Source organism: Rattus norvegicus, chromosome 19 (assembly GCF_021556685.1).
Source record: "Rattus norvegicus strain SHRSP/BbbUtx chromosome 19, alternate assembly SHRSP_T2T, whole genome shotgun sequence".
Taxonomy (NCBI): domain Eukaryota; kingdom Metazoa; phylum Chordata; class Mammalia; order Rodentia; family Muridae; genus Rattus; species Rattus norvegicus.
The window spans coordinates 18,283,284-18,300,808 of NC_141552.1; the positions used below are offsets into that span (position 1 = coordinate 18,283,284).

At 42.4% G+C, this 17,525-nt stretch overlaps 1 protein-coding gene across 2 annotated transcripts in view; it reads right to left on the reverse strand.

The window, feature by feature from the left end:
* The window catches only part of LOC147998954 (disks large homolog 5-like), a 124,855-nt gene extending 111,099 nt beyond the window's left edge, over positions 1–13,756 (reverse strand). The window contains exons 1-2 of one of the 2 annotated variants that reach the window (XM_087595896.1): positions 13,126–13,204; positions 6,379–6,460 (exon numbers count right to left, since the gene is read on the reverse strand). The gene's annotated coding sequence lies outside the window, so the exon portion shown is untranslated. Of the gene's footprint in view, positions 1–6,378; positions 6,461–13,125 lie in introns of both variants that reach the window. The other variant, XM_087595895.1, reaches the window with a different exon arrangement.
* Between the last annotated feature and the right edge of the window lie 3,769 nt (positions 13,757–17,525).

A 17,525-nucleotide genomic window follows, 5' to 3' on the forward strand; every position in this document is an offset into this window, starting at 1 on the left:
ATAACAAAGGACACTGAGTGAATTCAACAATCATTAGGGCTTACTTCAGAGGCCTTTACTACAGAAAAGTGAAAAATCTATTTGATACTGGTGATTTTTCTAACAGATAACAAATACCAAGTTAAATACAGATCTGGGAAGGTAATGAATAATTCCCATAAGAAAATAGATACAGTCATTAAAGGCTGCCACTCCAAAAATTAAAAATAATAATAATCAGGGCCACATGGCTTTAATGCATCCTTTCTACCAGACTTTTAATGAAGACCCAATAACAATAGTGCTTCAATTATTCCACTGAATTGAAAGAGAAGGAACATTGCCAAACTCCTTCCCTGAGTTTCTACCTTTACCTAGAATTCCTGAGTCTGTTGCTTCTTCCATTGTCACCCCATCAATAGAACCATTTAAAATGGGATGTAATCGATGTCTGGAGCCTCATTCTTTCCCTTGACCTCCATGCGGTGTCCAGAAGGCATGCCTGTTCTCATGGACATGGACTCATCTCTTTTTGCTGCAGCAAGAAGAAAGCCAGCAGAGAGGGCAGGAGCTTACAAAGAATCAGTAGGATTTCTAGAAAAGAAGCCATCCAGATGTCCATTCTCAGAAAACCCCTGGCTTGCTCTCATGTGACTGGGTCCTCAGACACCAGCAGCCTTAGATGAGACCAAGGAAAGCTGTGCAGAGTCCTGGGTCCCCAGGTTCTTGACCTCCTGAGTGACAGCTGTAGACACGTCCTCCAGGGAATCCTTACAGCTGGTGACATCTGGACAAGGTGAACCAGATGCCAAAATGAGACATGGGAGAGAAATCCTAGGCTGTTTGGAAGGAATCAGTCTCTGCTATTGCTTCTGTCTCTGTGTGCCCTGCTGCTATGATGTTCATGAGGAGCTCTCATGCCAGTGGGTCTCCTCCTAATGTGTTTGTTGTTGCAGATGTCCTGGATGTTCTGGACCCCATCAGAACTCAGCCCGTGCTCAGTCACGGAGGTCAGCACCTTCCTGTCCATCAGGTCATGAGACCTGAGACAGTTGAGGTAACGGCAGTTGGCCTGGGTGAAGTGCTCACAGACTTGGACTCTCTTGCATGGCTGTGGCTTCAAGCAGATCTGTTTGTGGCTGTCTCCTTTGTAGTAACTTTTGCAGGAGAAAAGCATCCCCCTGTACCAGGAAGAAGGCCGGCTCCTCTTGGTTAAGCCCAGAAAGCTCATGATTCTTCAGGACCTGGAAGCTCTGTTCCTAAAAACTTGGTGTGGATATTTGCAGAGGTTTCTCTGGGATTTTGCATAATGACTCTGTCCCAGAAGTTTGAGCTTGCAGAGGCTTGGGCAATCTGTAGCATGGTCCCTGGATGCACTTGAGATTGAAGCCACAGGCTTCAGTAGTAGCCGCCACCTACAGCGTGATCCCTGCCTGATCTCCAGTCTCCAATAGGAATAAGCAGTCTTGCCCAGCAGCTCATAGAGCTCTGCCTCTGGAGCCTGCTCCTACTCTGCAGTTCCTTTAAGGTCATGCAGCCCCTGTGGGTCTACAGGATCTTGGTGATGAAACAGTCTGCCCCAGGATCCCCCATGGTGCACTATGGCTGCAGCTGCTCAGGCTTGTGAGCTGGACTCTGCTTCGTGGAGAAAGGAAACTGGAAAAGGGGATAACACATGAAATGGAAATGAAGAAAATAACCAGTAAAAATTAAAAGAATTAAAGTCATCATCTCAGGAGAATGAGTGGGAAGCCAGGTCCTTAAGCAGGCAGGTTCTCCACAACAATGCATGCTGGGTTCAAGACTGGACATGAGGTGCCCTGAGCTTGGGACTGCCAGGCTCCTACTGGGAAGAGAGCTTTCTTCTTCATTTCAGTAAGTCTCTCTAGTTTTCTTTTAAGGCTTTCATCTCATCATTGACTTTCCCAATGACCTTTTATGACAAGCCATTATGGTTAACAAGAATTAAGTAAGGGCTCATTGAGCTGTTGGTAGTTGGAGGTCTGGGGGAAGCCCTGGACAGAGAGATCTTGCCTGCCAGGGGTGGGATGTGCATGGTGGGAGGGACTAGTGGAGTGTCATTGGCCTCAGTATGCACAGGCTTGGGGCTGGTGCCTGGCTGCCTGGTGCGCCTCTGTGGCTACTTGGCCTGGGTCCCACCGCAGATGCCCATGGTGGTTGCTGGCCAGTTGTGCTTGCTCTCCCTGTCCTCGGGGCTTCTGGCGGGGCTGACCACAGCCTTGAACATGGACAACCATGGACAAAGTGGCCCGGGAATCGGAGGATCATGGGAGCATCTTCAACTTCCCCCTCCCCAAGCACTGGCAGTTGCAGCTGGAGGACAAGCCACTGTGAGTTTCCCCACATCCAGGCAGGTGTTCTGCACCACCAGGAGAGCAAGGGCAAGCACTGCTGCCACCAGTCCCACATGCCCAAGGCCTATTTGCTGACTGGCAGGGCTTCACTTTGCTCTGCCTGGCTCTGCTTTGCCTTGCTCTGCCCTGTGGGCTCTCACTTCTTTGGCCAAAGACTGTTGAGATCCCGGCTTGCCTCACCTTTCAATAGGCACCTCTGTGAAGTGAGGAGAACCAAAGGGACAGAAGGCTGGCCTGGCCCTGGAGACTTGTGTCTCCCCCTCCACCAAAGTGCTTTCCTCAGTTCTCCACTGTGGTTTTAATTTGCAGGGATCCCAGCAGGTGGCAGGCTTTGCTGAGCCTCCCCTGTGAGAAGGGGACAGTGGTGGGACTTATGGTTGTGGGAAGTCTTTTAGGGAGATGCAGGCTTTCTCAAACTCTCCGACCATCCATCCAGTGCCCTCCCTGGTTCCCATTCCCTGTGTTTGTTGCGAAGTCACTTTTCGCTGTCCTGTGTGACTTTCCCTGCAGACTGGGCTCTCCTGCAGGAGATACTCTCACATGCTTCTTTAAAAGCCCCTGTTCCTCAGATCTAGATCAGCTGTGAAAACAGGCTTCTCCATGCCAGGGTGAGAGCTACCCCTCCCAGCTCAGAGCTGCAACACCATAGGATCCTCAGGCCCCAGTGCTGGGTGGGTCCCATGGAAGAGTTAGAGGAAAGCTTCCCTTCTGAGAAATGACTTAACACAGAAGGTTCACAAGTGACAGTCAACCCCCAAGTATTTCTTCCAGGAGAAAGCACTCAGCTCTCCCCTTTAAACAGTTTAGGCTCCCACATGGCCCAGTTTTGTGATTGGGGAAGATTTTCTGGAGCTTAGTTGGCCAGTCAGAGTGGGGCTACATTCTTTTTTTTTTTTTCTTTATTAACTTGAGTATTTCTTATTTACATTTTGATTGTATGCTCTTTCCCGGTTTCCGGGCCAACATCCTCCTAACCCCTCCTCTTCTATATGGCTGTTCCCCTCCCCATCCTCCCTCCATTACCACCCTCCCCCTAACAATCACGTTCACTGGGGGTTCAGTCTTGGCAGGACCAAGGGCTTCCCCTTCCACTGGTGCTCTGACTAGGCTATTCATTGCTACGTATGCAGTTGGAGCCCAGGGTCAGTCTTTGGGTAGTGGCTTAGTCCCTGGAAGCTCTGGTTGGTTGGAATTGTTTTTCATATGCGGTCTTAACCCCCTTGAGCTCTTTCAGTCCTTTCTAAGATTCCTTCAACGGGGGTCCTATTCTCAGTTCAGTGGTTTGCTGCTGGCATTCGCCTCTGTATTTGCTGTATTCTGGCTGTGTCTCTCAGGAGCAATCTACATCCGGCTCCTGTCAGCCTGCACTTCTTTGCTTCATCCATCTTATCTAATTGGGTGGCTGTATATGTATGGGGCACCTGTGGGGCAGGCTCTGAATGGGTGTTCCTTCTGCCTCTGTTTTAATCTTTGCCTCTCTATTCCCTGCCAAGGGTATTCTTGTACCTCTTTTAAAGAAGGAGTGAAGCATCTGCATTTTGGTCATCCTTCTTGAGTTTCATGTGTTCTGTGCATCTAGGGTATTTCAAGCATTTGGGCTAATAGCCACTTATCAATGAATGCATACCATGTGTGTTTTTCTGTGATTGGGTTACCTCACTCTGGATGATATTTTCCAGTTCCATCCATTTGCCTATGAATTTCATAAAATCATTGTTTTTGATAGCCGAGTAATATTCCATTGTGTAGATGTACCACATTTTCTGTATCCATTCCTCTGTTGGGTTCTTTCCAGCTTCTGGCTATTATAAGTAAGGCTGCTATGAACATAGTGGAGCACGTGTCTTTTTTATATGTTGGGGCATCTTTTGGGTATATGCCCAAGAGAGGTATAGCTCAGTCCTCAGGTAGTTCAATATCCAATTTTCTGAGAAACCTCCAACTGATTTCCAGAATGGTTGTACCAGTCTGCCTCCCACCAACATTGGAGGAGTGTTCCTCTTTCTCCACATCCTGGCCAGCATTTGCTGTCACCTGAGTTCTTGATCTTAGCCATTCTCACTGGTGTGAGGTGAAATATCAGGGTTGTTTTAATTTGCATTTCCCTTATGACTAAAGATGTTGAACATTTCTTTCGGTGTTTCTCAGCCATTCGGCATTCCTCAGCTGTGAATTCTTTGTTTACCTCTGAACTCCATTTTTTAATAGGGTTATTTGACTCCCTGCGGTCTAACTTCTTGAGTTCTTTGTATATTTTGGATATAAGCCCTCTATCTGTTGTAGAATTGGTAAAGATCTTTTCCCAATCTGTTGGTGGGGCTACATTCTTAATCCATACTCATTCACACAACAGAACATCTTCCTCCCCACCCACGAGGCCTTGACTTGAACCCAGGTCCTTCCAGGATCAACAGACCTGAGAGAACAGATTGCAGCACAAGAGAGAAAAGAAGCCAGAATAGTTTAAACTGGAGAAAACCCCCATATAGGCCGTTTATCAACTTTAGGGGTTTGCATATTGTGGACTTCAGAATCTTACGGTCAGATTTTTCTGATTACACCTTATAGGTGAAGCTGAAGTCTACTGAGGGTGGGATCATCCCAGGCAGGGAGGGGATCTGACTCTGCAGACCTGGCCACCCTCTGCATTCTCCCAAAAATAATTTTTAGTCAGCTGTAAATCTGAAGTGAAATTTGTTTTTTGTCAACTCAAACGGTTGACATTTCAAGTCTCACACACCATGTGAGAGACACACATTTATCCACAGGGGATTTGAACTTACTTCTATAGAAATGACTGTGGGCCAACAGAGGGAAAGCATTCTTGCCTTTAGCATTCTGTCTGTATCAGAGACTACATGGACTGGCTTCCTGGACAGACATGTCCAAGCAGACAGACATTGTAATGAGGGAAAACTTAGGCAAGAAATGACCTGGGGACAGTGATTTCAGATTGTGCCTTTAGCCAGGAATCTCTGTTGTCATTAAGGCAAGCAGTCTTGGGCCTGCCAAAACTTGTCAGTATTTCAGGGCTCTTACAACTGCTCCAGGTACTTCTGAGGTGAAAGCCTTTCATTAAAAAAAAAAAGTTTATAGAGCAATATTTCTCCACCTGTGGGTGGCAACTGCTTCACAGAGATTGCATATCAGATACCTTGTACATTATGACTCATAAGAGTAGCAATATTATTTATGAAGTAGCAATGAAATAATTTTATGGAGGGGATCATCACAGTATGAAGAGCTGTATTAAAGGGTTGCAGCAGTAGGACTGTTGAGAACCACTGCCATAGAAGCTGACACATGGGAGCAGACTCCTCAGCTGAGTAGAGACCCACGACAAGGGATACTGTGTCCCACCCTAGAACCCAGAGGCAGAATCTACCCCAGGAGTCTGTGGGTCACCTTGTCTTAAATTCTCCCAGGGTCAAGAATAGCATTGATCATCTCAGCAGAGTCAGCTTGCACAGCCACATCAGGCCCATGGCTTCCCTTTACAGAGAAGGATGTGGGTCTGAGTGACAGCCCGTGAGACTGAGGGGACCCTGATACTCATTTGCTTTGAGCTGTGGTTTCTTCAGGTGTAAAATGGACGTGTTTCTGCTGAATTGGGTTGTTGTGGAGATTAACAGAACATACAACCTGCTCAGTGTCTGCCTGGCATGGACCCTGCTGGTTAAATGGAAGCTGTCGATGATGACGAGATTAAAAGTAGAATTTCTAGCCAGATAGTGTTAGTTGTGGGGCGCCATACAAGTGTTCTAAGTATTTTCTGATTCTAAGACCGCCTCACCTTACAACCTAAGGCTCTTGATTTAAATTTTAAAAAAAGAATAAATATAAAATACCAATATGAAAAAATCATAATGAGAAATGAGCTAATTCCTGCGAAGTCATTTAGCTTTACATTTTTCTGCTTCTATTTCCAAGGCATCTAGAGTAGCACTATCCGATATCCTAAAGCCTTCTCTTATGGTGCTACCCATTCATTCCTCTCTCCTTGAGGACTTCTCAGGTGACTTACCAGAATCAGATGGCTTTTAAGATTGTTCCCATCAGATGTGACCTCTTTGTCCATGGGCCTTGCCAAAAGCTGCAGGGCCAACCTGTTGTTTTACAATCCAAAATTCCAGACATTAATTTTACCAATGAAGTTTCAGGAGTCAGATGCTGAAGTCAAGTAAAGCTCCCAACTGTCTTTCCTGATTCATTGACCTCCCAGAAGAAGAGCAGTCCTGTTCCCTCTGAACACTTTCTTAAAAATCCTTTAACTCAAAAACTTTCCATTGGTTTAGTTATCTAGATTTCCTTTCACGTTGTGTCTTGATCTGCTGGACCTAAGTGCACTTTTTACCTTTGCCATAAATGTGTGTGGTAGGTGAGCCATACCGTAATTAAGTCCATGTTTACATGAATAAACAACTCTTGCTTTAAATGTCTGTGCCATGGCCCTGCTATACCACACACTACTTTTTCAGTAAATAATACATTCTTGGAGATCACAGTGTGATCAAATATTTTGTAACATGATTTAGTAACGTTCCCTCGATTTTATAAATCAATTTCTTTGACGAGGATTCTGGGTGTTGTCTGTCAGGTCTGAGTGCATCATCTTGGGAATCCCAAGGAACATCAAACTTGGGCTTTTGAAACTGTTGCATATGGCCAACCTGGAGCAAAAACCACCCAGGAATCTACTGATACTTGACACACATTAATTCACCTGCCTTTTTCATATAGTTTATGGCAAGAGGTCACCATTCTTGACCTTGTTCATTATAAAACGTGGTGCTAAATGTAAGAGTTGGGGTCAAGGAGATCACCTCACAAATCACAAAATACCCATCTCAGATAACCATGTATGGTTTATTGAATACAAAACATCCATGAATTTCAGGACAGAATTAAAAGTCCAAACCTAAGGATAATAGAATAGAAGAGAATTTAGATTTCCAGTTCACAGGTCCAGTAAGCATATTCAGTAAATCATAGCAGAAAACATCCATAAGGTAAAGGAAGAAAAGGCCATGAAGGTACAACAAGCCTACAGAACGTCAATTTAATCATACCAGAAACAATTCCTCCATTAACATAATAATTAAAACACTGAATGCACAGATCAAAGAAAGATCATTAGAAGGGGTAAGGTATAAATAATCAGTAACAAATAAGTTCAGACCTATCTGAATTACACCAGACTTCTCAACAGAGACTCCAAAAGCCAGAAAATCTTGGGCAGATGTAATGCGGACCAAGGATCCTATACCCAGCATAATTCTCAATCACCATAAATGGAGAAACCAAAATATTTCATGACAAAACCAAATTTAAACAATATTTTTCTCTAAGAAAGCACAACAGAGGATTGTAGTAGGGAAACTCCAAGACAATGAGCTAAACTATACCCAAGAAAAACCAAGAAATAAATCATCTCTCAATAATTTCATAAAATGAAGCACACAATCACCATTTCACCCATAACCAGAAAAAGAAGAGAAAGCAGCAACTATTGGTCTTTAATATCTAACCAGACCCTCTGTCACCAATCCCCCAGCTCCTAGGGAATAAACTGCCAGCCAAAGTATATACAGGGTCTATGGTTCTAGGTAACTGTGTAGAAGGGGACTGATTTAAGTGGCACCCATGTGGCGGGAGGCCATTGTCTACGCTGAGGCCTGTTGCCCACCAAAAGCAGATGCTGGAGTTGTGAGGTGGGAATGGATATGTGTAGGTGGGGGAACACTGTCATATAGGCAAAGCTGAGCAGAAATGGGATGTAAGATATGATGAGGGGAGTGTGGAAAGCAGGACAACAGTTGAAATGTAAATAAATAAAATAACCAATTAATAAAAAAATAGCCAAAAATAAAATAAAAAGTGAAAAGGTAAAAGAAAACTTACACCAAAACAAAACAAAAGAAATACTTGTAGTGGATTGGCCTAATTCTGCTTGTATTTTAATGCTAATATGTAGAACTCAAGACTGGTTAACCTCCAAAAACTGACCCTGCTCCCAGTTAACTGTGATTATAAAGAAGCCAACAGCCAACAGCTGCACAGCAGAGAGATGGGGGAGGTGAGCTTTGAGGGCTTTGCTAGAGAGGATCATGAGGAGGGAAGAAGGAGGAAGAAGCTGCCAGAGAATAAAGGAAGAACATGTGTGATGGAGAGGAGAGAGGAAGAGGACAGCAGCCATGGTTAAGGGAGAGGAGAGCCTGTTCCTGAGGGGTGTCCAAGTGCAACAAAGAGCAGCCAAGATGCTACACAGTCAGTAAGAGTTGAGCGTTATTGTTTGGAAAGTAGATCTGATACCATGGAGGGCAGGCAGCTGCCCAGCTACTGTGCTGATTAAGGCATATGATGAACAAATTTACAAAATATGTATAACCAGTAAGGAGCTCTATAGAGGATCCTAAAAGGAATACTTTAGTTTGAAGAAAAGGATAAAATACCAGAGCAAACAGGAAATAATTAAACAAAACTAGAACAGTCAATCAAAAGAAGCCAATAAAACCCACAAAAATTAACAAAATTAAATACATAGGTTTAAATAATATTTGCATGTCACTAAACTCAATTCCCCAGTGAACAGACATTATTTAGCCAGAAACAGGATCACCATCATGAGAGATGTAGAGGATATACTAGGGAAACAGACCTAAGACACAGGTCCCTATAGCAATTCTATGCAGTTTCTCTATCCAGCTGACAGAATAGATTTCAAACCAATCCTGTCCAGAAGATATAAGGACATTCATTTCATACTTTGCAATTACCAAAAGATACTACAATCTAAATATATACATATTAAACACAGCAGTCACAAATTTAAATATATAATTATCAGATAGATCTGAAATTACCCATTAGCTATAATAGTGGTTGTGATTGTTTTTAATAGTCTATTCTGACCACTTGGCAGATCACATGCAAATAAACAAAAGAGGAGGAGCAGAATTCAGTGACATCATCAGTCAAATGGACCTAACAAACTACACTGAACTATACATATATTTTCTATCAGCCTGTGGATCTGTCTCCAAAATTGACCACGGATTAGGACACAGAACAGCCCTCAGGAAAGATAAGAAAGCTGAAGTAGTGTCATGCATTCTATCTGAGCACAAAGGAATCAAACTGGTATCACACAATAGAAAGTGCAGTCAGTACACACTCTCGTGGAAGGTCAGCAACACAAACAACACACTACTGAAGGGGCCAAGGGAGAAACACATAAGGAAAAATTAAAATTCCTAGAAATGAGTGACAATGAAAACACAACCACCACAGATCTATGCGATACAACATAGTTTTAGGAATTATGTTGCAGTCAGCAAAGCCAGAGCAGTGGACCCATCTAATCCCTTTGTCATGCATCAGAAGTAGAGAATGTGTAGTGTGCCCTGTTGGGTTAATGCCTTGAATTGGCTCACCACATTCCCAATTTCCCTTTGCAATGATAACATATTTTTGGCATTACACATTGGATGTATGCAATTTGCCTTTTGATTTCATAGGGGAATAATTAAGGGACTTCCTGGAGGGTCGAAAAGCACTGTGGATAAACTGTGTAGAGACCGAAAGACTACAGGGGTTTTGGAAGCTGAGCTAATGTATTTTTATTATGATATGTTTAAGAACCTATGGGGAATTGGGAGTGGAATATGGTGATCTGAATGATAACGGCCCCCATAAACTCACATATATGAATGTTTGTTGCTGGTTAGTGGAAATATTCGGGAAGAATTATAAGATACGGATTTGTTGGAGGAGTGTATGGGATTGGGCTTTGAGGTTTCCAAATTCAACACCATCTATAGTTAACACTTTCTCTGTCTCCGACTTGCACATAAGATGTAAGCTCTCAGCCAGTTCTCTAGAAACATGGTGTCCTACCTGCTGCCGTGTACCCCAGCATAATATTCATAGACTCATGATCCTTGAAACTGTAAGGTGAAATAAACTCTTTCTTCTACAAGTTCCCTTGCTCATGGTGTCTCTTCACAGCATAGAAAAGAAACTAAGATCGGAAGGAACAGTTAAGTGAAAAATTTCTCAATAATATTCTGGAAAATAAAATTCAGACATTTACCAAAAGTGTCAGGTACCGTGATCAAGCTGGCTTGACTGCAGAGGTGCAAGAATGTTTCAACAAATACAAATGAATAAACAATTCACCACAGAAAACCAAGAACAGGAAACACACGATCACTGCAGTAGAGGCAGACAATCTCTTTGGCAAAATCCCACAGTGATTAATGCAAAAGTCCTGGAGAATCTGGGATATGGAGAAGACATACCTTAACATTATAAAGGCGATATGCAAGGCCAACAGCATCCTAACTGGAGGAAATCATAATGGATTTCCACTAAAATCAGGAATAAGTCACAGATGTTCATTCTTTTCATCTAATTCAACTAGTATGTGAAGTCTTATCCAAACAATATGACAATAGAGAGATGGAAAGGCATGTTAATATGAAAGAAAGCAGTCAGAGTATTCTCATTTGCCGGCGATATGATCCATATATAAAGACCACTACGAAACCACTAGCAAACTCCTATGGCTCATGGACACATTCACTAAAATCACAGTAAAATCAATAGAACTCCTGTATACCAACAATAAATATGACGAAAGAAGCCAAGAAAACAAACCCATTCAGAATAAAAATCTTGTAATATCTAAGGAAGTAACGACTTGTTAAAATGAAATCATTAGGAAAAATAAAAAAAAAACTGAAGAAACCAGAAAATGAAGAGGCCTCTCATTTTCATGTATCAGTATGATTTATATTATTATATCGAATCCTACCAGAGTCATCTACAGGTTTAAATCCATCCCATTATAATCCCAATACAGATCTTCATGGGAATGAAAAAAAAATCTCAGAACTCACATGAAAGCACAACTGAGCAGGGCAGTCAGACACTGCTAACTAATAAGACAGTAAAGCACTGCGGGAGGCATCACCTTTAATGATTTCACCTTCATTTTGGGGAATAGTAAAAAAGAAAAACCAGCATGTTAATATCATGAGAGCAGACACAGTGCCTAATGGAATAAAATTGAAGAGCCTGATATTGGCCTATGTTCTTATCAGCATTTGGGTTTTGAGAAAAAGGAAAACAAACAAACAAAACAAAAAAACTCACAACCACCCCTCCCACCACCACACACAAGTGCAGTTTTCAACCTGTGGGTTGCAACCCCTTCAGGGAACAGTCACATATGAGACATACTTTATACATGATATTTACATTACAATTTAAAACAGAAGCAACCTTACATTTATGACTGAGCAATGAAATAATTTGGTAGTTGGGGTTGGTTACCACAATGTGAAGAACTGTATTCCTTGAGTTGTTCTTGGTCATAGTATTTTTCTGCAGTAACAGAAATGTGACTGATATATAAACTGGTACCGAAGTGAGTGGAGATGTTTGTGAGGAAGCTCTTGATTTTTTGGAGGAGGGTGGGAGACTTTGGATTGGGAAAACTGTTGAATTATTTTAGGAGATCTTAACAGTTCTTTTAGTTTGCCACATGGGAGACATAAGTATTGTGAGTCTGTGCAAAATAGAGCCTCTCTGATGAGACTTCAAAGGATGGCAGGAACTCTATTGGTGACTGGCTTAGAAGCAATTGATATAATTTGGCAAACAATCTGTCTCTTTTCTGCCTGTTTACTAAGAAGTGACCTGAAGATAAATAAAAAGCTAATTGACTAATTGTTTTGAGCAAACTTCAAGGGGTAGATATCCGGTAACCTTCCTCATATAGTAGGAATGTGTGTTTGTATTTTCCATTGTTAATGTAGCCAGGACTTCAGTTAATCCTGCCACATTCAGGGTCTGGACGCATAGGAAACTGCAAGATCTCCCAGGATTTGGAAAATGTCCCAATTGTTGTAAGGTCCCCAAAACATGTTGTCCCCCCACACACATTGGGAAGCAACTTAAAGGAACATGACCCCCTCATTCTCAGGAGGAAGGGTGGGTGGGTGGTTATTTGTCTGCCGTGGGCTGTAGATGATTATTGTCTGTTAGGGGGTTGGTTGCAAGTTCTTACTGGCCATGGTCAGGGAGGAAACAGTAAAGCAGATTCGAATCAGGAATGTCTTTCTTCCTTTCTCTTTCTCTCCTCAATTCTCTGTCTAATGTTGTGGGAAATCAGGAGAAGGGACTAAAATGACAAAATCATAGATCACTGTATCTCTATTTATACTAGAAAGCAATACCAAGTCTCAAATATTTTAGGATGGCATGGATTTTTGAATGATGATAGAATTTAAAATTGTACTTGCATAAATGATTCAATTCATTTTAAAGATAGAAGTATATGCAACTTATTCACAATGTGGTGTAAAATTCTAATTTTATAAAATTACTACTGCACACTGACGTGGATAATTAAGGAATTCAAGCTAGTACTTTCCAACTATAAATAATCAGTCTTCCAGTCATGTTAGGTACTGCTTTAGTTAGGTACAGAAATAAGCTTTATTTAACTTCCTGTGTATGTTTTTAAAGTTAAGTAGGAAGTAAATCCCTTGGGAAAAAAAGCCACATTTGTCCACTGAGATAGACATTACATACAAAGGTGGTTCTCAAATCCTTTAGAGATCTGAAGAATCTGCCATTTCAGATGTCCTAATAGTTAAAGGCTTTTCACAGTGGGAGAGACCTCAACTCCTGGTAGTGTCCCCAATCTATTCTGAAAAAGATGATGGGCTCTAAAGAACCATTGGGTGAAATACTACCCACTTACCTCTACTGCTGCCAGAAAGCTGTCCAGACTGTGCAGAAGTTGATCATGGGGAAGTCTGTGTCCCAGTTTTTGGAAAAAAAAAAATAGGATAGTCCTTCAAGTGACCTGCTTCAAAGGATTGTTGTCAGAGCTCCTGGCCCAGTGAGTTGAAGGTGGATGCCACAGTGACACAGGAATATTTGCTGACTGACTCCCAGGGTAGCCAACAATTTCTGTCATTTCTTTAGATTTGGAAGCTGTTTGCTCTGAATTTCCTTTTATTCAGGCAACATTTCTCCTCCTCAGATCTTGGATGGGGTTGAAGATTAGATAGTTTAGTCTTAACCTTTTCTTGTTATGAGAATCAGAAAAACAAACTTGTTCACCATCGTGCAGAAATGTGACAGCCAGGAACCTGGACAGGAACAGGGTGGACATGGGAGGCTCAGAAAGCAGGGCTCTATGGACAGTCCACAGCAGTATCAAAACACCTGTGATAACCGCTCTGGCACCATAAGTCCTGAGAGAGGATGGGGATGCCAGGAGAGTGTGCGTGGTCTGCCCACTGCCTGGGACTTTTAAAAGCTTGTACCACCCCCGGGCACATAGAAGAGCTTGAGCAGAAAGTGGCCGATGCCCAGAAGCCGCTGCTGTGGTAGGAGGCAGTTATGGCGGTTGGAGGTGGGGGTAGAGGTGGAGGAGGGATGGGAGAAGACCGAGGAGTTTCCCCAAAAGACAAGAACAGACACCATCCTTACTACTCCAGAACCCACGCCAATCCCACCCCACCCCTAAAATGCCCAGTCCACTGCCAAACGTCCCCATGCCAAGCATTCACAGCTTCATCCCCACTGTGCTTATTTCTTATTTTTTTTTAACTTCTTATTTATTCTCTGTGAACCTCACATCCTGCAGCTCAACTCCATTCATCTGCCCTCCCCTCAGGTCTGCACTCCACCCTTGCATCCTGCTCTAAATCAGAGCAAAAATAATCTTCGTGTGGAAGCTGAATAAAGAAAAAGAAAAAGAAAATTTGTACGCAAAAAATGTGTCAAATTTTAAGGATGAAAGACATAAACGCTTAAATTGTTTGGAATTAATGAAAGTACATTTGGTCTCAGAAGACTTATTATGGTTAATAAATGCAAGTTATGATAGATAAGGGATACAAAGCTTAAAAAGTGATAGAAAATGATTTAGGTACAAAATTTTAGACTAATATAATTTAGATAATGAAGTACCTTCTCCAATTTTGGAAAATACGAATGGACAGAATATTGTGACAGTAATTCTTACCTGATGCATCTCATAAGTTTTCTTATTTTATCTAGCTTATTAATGTTAAATTAAAGGTATTTCTTGGAGTAAAAGGGGACCTCCCTTTGTACTAAGGTGTGTCAACTTTCAATTGTTAGTTCTGTACTGGCAGTGAGCCAGGTGCTGGCAGGATTTCTCTTGTCATTTCTATGTCCCATCATCAGCTTTGCTATTTTGTGGATGTTTGTCCTTCTCACCAGCTCAACACAAGCTAAGAGATGTATCAGGTGTTGTCTCACTGCCGACTGGATGTAATAAAGATCTGATGGCCAAGAGCTGCTTTAGGAAGTATGTGGGCAGAACTTCCGGGCATAGAGAGGGACATAGGCAGAGGCAAGCTGAAGCAGGAGATTCAGAATAGACATGGGCAGGAAGAGATATGGAACAGACTACAGCAGAGGGGTAAAGACCTAAGCAGCAGGTGGGTCTCAATGGTAGAAGAATAGGGTTAAATTTTAGAGAAGATGAGGGACTGCCCAGTGAAAGGCCTAAGATTCAAACTATGTTCGAATTCTCCATGTCCCATTTACACCTCAGGCAACTCTGTGAAAATAGTACACAATACAGTATTAACATGGCTTTGAGTCTGTGGTTTGGTTACTTTTGGTCACTGTTCCTCAAGACTGCAGGAGAAGGAACAACACACAGGGCAAACACATGAAAACCATGTGCAGCTTAGAGTGGAAAAGATCACTAAGAAGTTTAATGTCACAGCAAAGTCATGTGCTGAAGAGGAGGGTGACATAGTTAAGGAGATGAATGTTATTAACGATAAGCCTCCTGCCTCTGTGCTGGAGAGATGTGGAAGGTGTCCTCAAGGCAAGACTCTTACCAATTAAAGTTCCAACTTGGAAAAGGGAGCTCAATAGATTTCGTGCTCCTACAAAGCAAGTGCATAGGGAAGCTGCTGCAGTTGTCATCCAAGCAGGCTGCTGACAGTTCAGTGCACCTCATGTGGCACGGAATTTGGAGGAAAAAAGATTTTAAGATTCAGGATGACATGAACAGGACCAGGCGACTCTCGCATTTATGTTTTTATTATTTGAGGCTTGAATTAGAATGATACTCATAGTCTCATTTTTTTAGTTTTCTTTCATCACTTTATCTACATTTCCAATTTATCTCCCACTCCATGTTCCTCTACATGAGTCTCTCTTCTGTCCCCCACACCCTCTCCCTATGAGATTGCTCCTCCACCCGCCAATTCACTGCCACCTCAGAGGCCTAAGTTCCAATATCATGGTTCATGAAGCTTCCTCAGAAACAAGGTTCTCCCGTCCCAGTGATCCCAGATAAGCTGGTCCTCTGCTACATATCTACCTGGAGACATGGGCACACCCTGATTCTTTTATTAGTTACCTTAGTTAAGATGTCTCTTCACCTTAATTCCGGCTTAAATTCACTTTGCATCCCAATTGCTGTCCTTCCTCTTGTTACCTCTCTCCCACAGTTCCTCCCCAATGTCCTCACACCATCTCCTCTGAGAGAGTAGAGGAATATCCCTCAGAGTGTGCCTCCACCAAGACACATCAAGTTTTTGTAGGGCTGGTGCACCTTCTCCCACTGAGGCCAGGGAAGACACCTGAGTTAGGGTATCAGATTTCACAGACAGGCAAACCTTTGGGGATAGCCTCGGCTCCAGTTACTTACAACAGTGTATGTAATACTGTATTAAACTTAGTAAGGTTTATTTACCTTCACCTGCAACTCATCCTGAGAAACAGTGCTCTGGCCTGATGCTTTTGTTTTCAGCCCTATCTTCCTCTTTCTTCTGTGCTTACCACTGTAACACAGGAGAAGCTTCTAATATTAATGTTGCCAGATCTTTCCGGTCTTGGGGGATAATTCTATTCTGAGTTGTATATGGATTTAATATCTTCTTTACGTATGATGAATGTATACTTCAGGAAAGGACTGCTTCCTTGTTTCTATTAAGATCTAATATGACTAAAGGATTCTGATTAATATTCCAGAATCTTAGGCCACCAGGTTGGTATGTCATCACTCACTGAAGTGAGGTTAATTGTATAACACCTTTTGGCCACCCACTTTCAATGTCATTATGTGGTATTGCCTTAGGCTCTTTTCTACATTCCCCTGCCTTTGGCTGAGTATATGTTTGAGGTCTCTCTGTGACTGTGCAAAGAAGTAAGAGCTAGGGCTGGGCCACAAAATAAGAAAGTACTTGTTCATCCAAAAACAAAAACAAAAAACAAACAAACAACCAAAAAAAGCTCTAGGGTAAAATATCGGTGCTAGTGCTGAACTGAACAGCCAGACATAATTTTTTTTAAAGTAAATAACACTATCTTGGGGCTGATAATATGAATCAAATATCCTGCAACATAAGTTTGCAATGTTGCCTGCATTTTATAAATCAATCTGACCACCGTTTTGTTTCTTTCCAATCATGTCTGAGTGCATCATCACGGGAAACCCAAAGAAAATCAGAAATGGGTCCTTGAAGCTGATGCACAGGGCCAGTATAGACCTGAATATTACAGAGGACACCTTGATTCTTAACACAAGGGATCATTTCTCCATCCCTCTTGTCACATAATTTATGACAAGATGTCACCTTTCCTAACCTTAGCTTCTTTTCCTAAGTGCTGCTGAAGGGAAGATTTGGTGTCAAGAGGTCTGGACTCGGGGCTGGGGATTTAGCTCAGTGGTAGAGCGCTTACCTAGGAAGCACAAGGCCCTGGGTTCGGTCCCCAGCTCCGAAAAAAAAGAACCAAAAAAAAAAAAAAAAAAAAAAAAAGAGGTCTGGACTCAGACCACACCAACACTGAATTCATTTAAATAGGTGTAGTTTATTGAATGCACACCAATACAGTTCACCCAGAGCAACAGCTCACAACTGTGTACTGGACATTGCTATGGCCCAGCTCATTGCAAAATCCACATGGGCTAAAGCACAAGTGCTGGAAATGCTGCTGTCTATGGGCCCTGACTCGGGTCATTTTACACATAATTGTTCCTATTTTCCTTGAATCTAATGGGTCCTATGTGAAGCTCATAGTTGGGGAACTTGTTAAGATTAACAAACCTCATAACATACAGAACATAACAGGGTATGTGACCAGCACCACACAGTTCAACGT